Source organism: Alexandromys fortis, unplaced genomic scaffold, assembly GCF_014885135.2.
Source record: "Alexandromys fortis isolate MF-2015 unplaced genomic scaffold, M_Fortis_MF-2015_v1.1 scaffold_138, whole genome shotgun sequence".
NCBI classification, from domain to species: domain Eukaryota; kingdom Metazoa; phylum Chordata; class Mammalia; order Rodentia; family Cricetidae; genus Alexandromys; species Alexandromys fortis.
The window spans coordinates 2288439-2293280 of record NW_026068034.1 but is presented as its reverse complement, the minus strand read 5'-3'; the positions used below and the strand labels follow the sequence as shown (position 1 = coordinate 2293280).

General features: G+C 46.6%; 1 non-coding gene across 1 annotated transcript; it reads left to right on the top strand.

Moving 5' to 3' along the window:
- The first annotated feature begins 1837 nt into the window (after window positions 1–1837).
- Window positions 1838–1944, top strand: LOC126515378 (U6 spliceosomal RNA). The gene has a single exon (XR_007595834.1). It is a non-coding gene; the product is annotated as a U6 spliceosomal RNA (small nuclear RNA).
- The last annotated feature ends 2898 nt before the right edge of the window (window positions 1945–4842 follow it).

The following is a 4842-nucleotide window of genomic DNA, read 5'->3' as shown; positions in this document are numbered from 1 at the left end:
TGCTGCACAGTGAGACCCTGTCTCAACAAAACAATAGCTTGGTGTAAACTATGATTTGTCCAAATAATACAATATTAGCTCTAAAGTTAGAAAGGTTCTGTCTAGTGATACATTGTTCCGAGGGCAGAATGAGACACTGTACAGTGGAGGAGAGGGAGGACATCTAGATGGCTGTGTTTAGAAATGGACAGATAGTCTTTAAAAGTTGTGCAAGAAGTGGAGGGAAGTGTGGAAAGAGTGACTAACCCTTCCTGTTCACCTTTTTATACTCGTTGAAACTTACCATAGCCACAGACATGAGCTAAGAGAATTTTAAAAGCCAATGTGGATACACAACACATATCCGCAGTCTCTCCGCTGTCTATTAAGTCACAGTTTTAATTGGTGCTGACCACATATACAAACCAAAAAGGGGCTTTTCTTAAGGGAAGTTTAATGAGGAAGTAGACAGGGCTCATGGAGAAAAGAGCCTTTCTCTTGTGAAGAACGTTTTTCTAAGCTCTTGGTTATAAAGTGATGTCTGCCTCTCCAGGCCACAGAGACATAAGAAATGAAAAAGCCATCCAGCTTGAGAGAGAGCTGCATGAAGCCTGAGGAAATAGGCTGGCCAAGAGGAGCCATCGGAGCTTATGCTAGACAGTGGTCAGGAGGGCAGCGGGGGCTTTCCAGTCTACAAGACTAGAAAGACAGGAGCCTGGAGCCTGGGTAACCCAAATCAAGGGCCAGAGAGCCACAACCCTCTGGAATACTGGGGCTGAAAAGAAAAGTGTCCTCTGCACATGGAGAAGAGATTGCTAATGAGAGAGACAAAGGCAGAGACGGACAGACACAGGGAAACCAAGAGATACAGAGTGAGAGAGAGAGAAAGACAGACAGAGAGACAGGAAGAGAGATTGAGACATAGAGACTCACACAGAGAGAAGACTGAACAGACAAAACCAAGGGGGAAAGAGAGAGAGAGAGAAAGGTGTGTGTGGGGAACTGAAGACAGACCCAGGAATCTGAGAACAAAGAGAGTCAGAGGGCAGTGTGGGAGTGTTCAGGAAGGGACTGGCCAAGGATGCTCATCTCCACATTGCTAGTGGTTATATCAACAGATGGGTTTTCCGCAGAGTTCACTTTCAGGGCCACTGCGTCGTGTTAATGTTTATCCCACTTGGAGAGCGATCAGCACAGTTCTGAGGACTCTGATAGTTGGGCCTCTCAGAGACACACTCACTGACCCTAGAGACATCTCTGCCTGACCCTGCAAGGCCCCTTCCGCTGGTCCTTTGGCATTCATTCAGCCATCGCTCATACATCAAGATTACAGGGAGTGCACAGAACAACATACATCCAGCGCTGAGATGCAGAGCTTAGCAGCCATGTACATTCCTTGGAGTTCATGATCAAAGGGGGAGACAGACACGCCCACACGACACAACAACCAAAACAATCAGGCAAAACCCCTCAAATCCATAGACCCTACCAATGTGGATGCCTGCTCCAAGGGAGAAAACAGGGCAGGTATGCTCAGGGTGGGAAGTTGGCAGTGTGGTTTAGGTTAAATGGACAGGAAAGAGCGCTGTCTTGACGCAGACCTTTAGGGGACATTGCTCGTGGAAGTTACGTAGGTGAGATCCCAGAGGCTGGCAGGGCAGGCGATGGATGCTGGGAGAATAGCACAGTTGGGAAAGGGCTCAGCTTGCAAGCACGAGGACCTGAGTTTAATCCTTAGAACCCAGAGGAGACATTAACTCCGGAGAGCTTGATCCCTGGGACTCGCGGGCCAGCTAACCTGACCTGCTTGGTAAGTTCCAGGTCAGTGAGAGACCCTGTCTCAAAAAACAACAAAGGGGTGCTCGCTTCGGCAGCACATACACTAAAATTGGAACGATACAGAGAAGATTACCATGGTCCCTGCGCAAGGATGACACGCAAATTCGTGAAGCGTTCCATATTTAAAAAATAATAATAATAATAATAAAAAGGGGGGGCCAAGGGTGGTAGCACGCACATTTGATCTCAGCAATTGGGAGGCAGTGGCAGGCAGATCTCTGTGAGTTGCAGGCCAACCTGGTCTACATGATGAATTCCAGGCCAGCCAGAGTTACATAGTGATGACCTATTAAAACAACAGGTAGACATCACTATAGAAATGACTTCTGGGGCTGTCTTGTTGCCCTCCCATGCACAGGTAAACATGTATATGCATAGCCACACACACTTGAACACATATGATCACAGACGGTGTGAGGTTGCTTAGGGAAAGGGAGCATAAGATGAGGCTAAGATTCATGGGGAACACAAAGGATGAGGCTGGGAAGGGGGGTCGTTATTCTTGTCAGTGGGTTGGCTCCAAGTACTAATCAGGTGACAGCACGGGCCGTGGCGTGCACATGCGGTGTGGCTTTGAGGGATTGCACTTTGAGACAAGGATACTTATTACGTAGCTCTGGTTGGACTGAACTCTTTGTGCGGGCTGAAATTCATAGAACTTTGCTCTCAGAATACTGGAACTAAAGGTATATATTCCCATTTGTGTGTGCAAATGGGTGTGTGTGTGCGTGAATGCATATGTATTTAAGTACTCTGGTTACTGTCTGGGCCCCAAATTGGAAGCGAGCAGAAGGGAAGACAGTCAACCTGTTAACAAGTCGAGACAAAAGACGACAGAAGCTTGGCAAAAGATGATGCTTGTAGACAGGAGACTAGGTAGGACAAGGCCAGTGTTTATAAACAAGGGACATCACTTGCTGGTTGGCTTGGGGTGAAAGGCTAAGAACACGCCAGAGTTCCTGATCAGCTGATGGGTAGTGGTGTTCGCTGTTCCTTAAGGCGGGAAAATGTCAGGGAGGCTGGACTTAGTGAGTAGATCCAGAATTCCACCTGGGACACGTGAACATCTTTGTGGACCTGACGCTTACCCTCTTCTCGGATGTGGTAGTGCTTGTGCGCCCTGTCCAACGTAAGTTCCCTGTACCGAGCTGATTCTTCTTCACAGAGGGCTGAGCTCCGTGATGCTCGGTTTATCCCCAGTTATCTCTGGTGTGGTGCTGATTCCCAGCTCAGCATACATGCAGGACCGCTGCTGTAAGAGGCGACTTTTACTTGAGACCTCTAGCCTTGGATGGAACCAAGGGTGAGTCTTGCATTAGAGCAAGGTTTCCAGAACTGTTTTCAGGGCTACTGTGACTACTCAGTCATTTGAAGATTCTAGAGTATCAGTCTTCACTGCCTTGAGATTACAGAGTAATGAGACCAATGGCCTAGAATTAGCCTCAGGATGCAGAAGCTCAGGCACTGGAGAGATGGTCTAGTGGTTACAATCACTTGCTGATCTTGAGAGGACCCAGGTTTGAGCCCAGCACCAACATGGTGGCTCCTAGCTGTATGTAACCCCAAATTCTAGGGGCTCTGATGTCTTCTTCTGACTTCTGAGGACACCAGGCACACATGCGGTACAAATACACACATGCAGGCAAACATTCACAGGAAATAAAAGTAAACAAACCTGTTTTTTTAATTTTTTTATTGATATTTATTGAGCTCTGCATTTTTCTCTGCTCCCCTCCCTGCCTCTCCCCTCCTCCCTTCAATCCTCCCCAAGGTCCCCATGTTCCCAATTTACTCAGGAGATCTTCTCTTTTTCAACTTTCTACTTTCCATGTAGATTATATCTGTGAGTCTCTCTTAGTGTCCACATTGTTGTCTAGGTTCTCTGGGATTGTGGTTTGTAGGCTGGCTTTCTTTGCTTTGTGTTTAAAACCCACCTATGAGTGAGTACATGGTGTAGGAGGTCCTTCCGCATTTGTGTTGATTTCATTAGTTAAATAAAGAAGCTGCCGTGGCCTTTTGATAGGGTGGCCCTTAGGTGTGTGGAATAGACAGACCAGAATTCTGGGAGGAAGAAGGCAGGCAGAGAGCCGCCTGCCATGAAGCTGCCAGGCCAGACATGCTGAATCTTTCCGGTAAGTTACAGCCTCATGGTGACATACAGATCATTAGAAATGGGTTGAATCAAGATGTGAGAGTTAGCCAATAAGAGGCTAGAGCTAATGGACCAGGCAGCAATTTAATTAATACAGATCTCCATGTGATTATTTCCGGGCATAAGCTAGCCGGGTGGTCGGGACAACAAGCAGCCCACCAGCCTGGGTGTAAGCCAGTCGGGCGGCAGGACGCAGCCCGCTGCTCCACCTACAACAAGTACATGTGATAATTGTCTTTCTGTGTATGGGTTACCTCACTCAAAAATGATGTTTTCTAGCTCCATCCATTTTCCTGCAAAATTCAAGCTGTCATTATTTTTTTCTGCGGTGTAGTACTCCATTGTGTAAATGTACCACATTTTCCTCATCCATTCTTCAGTCGAGGGGCATTTAGGTTGTTTCCAGGTTCTGGCTATGACAAACAGAGCTGCTGTGAACACAGTCGAGCATATGTCCTTGTGCCACAATTGAGCATCCTTTGGATATATATCCAAAAGTGGTATTACTGGGTCCTGAGGAAGGTTGTTTCCTAATTTTCTGAGAAATCACCACACTGACATCCAAAGAGGTTGTACCAGCTTGCATTCCCACCAGCAATGCAGAAGTGTTCCCTTTTCCCCACAACCTCTCCAGCATAAGCTGTCATCAGTGTTTTTGATCTTGGCCATTCTTACAGGTGTAAGATGGAATCTCAGAGTTGTTTTGATTTGCATTTCGCTGATGACTAAGGATGTTGAATATTTCTTTAAGTGTCTTTCAGCCATTTTAGATTTCTCTGTTGAGAGTTCTCTGTTTAGGTCTGTACTCCACTTTTTCATTGGCTTATGTTAATTTTTGGTGTCCAATTTCTTGAGTTCTTTGTATATTTTGG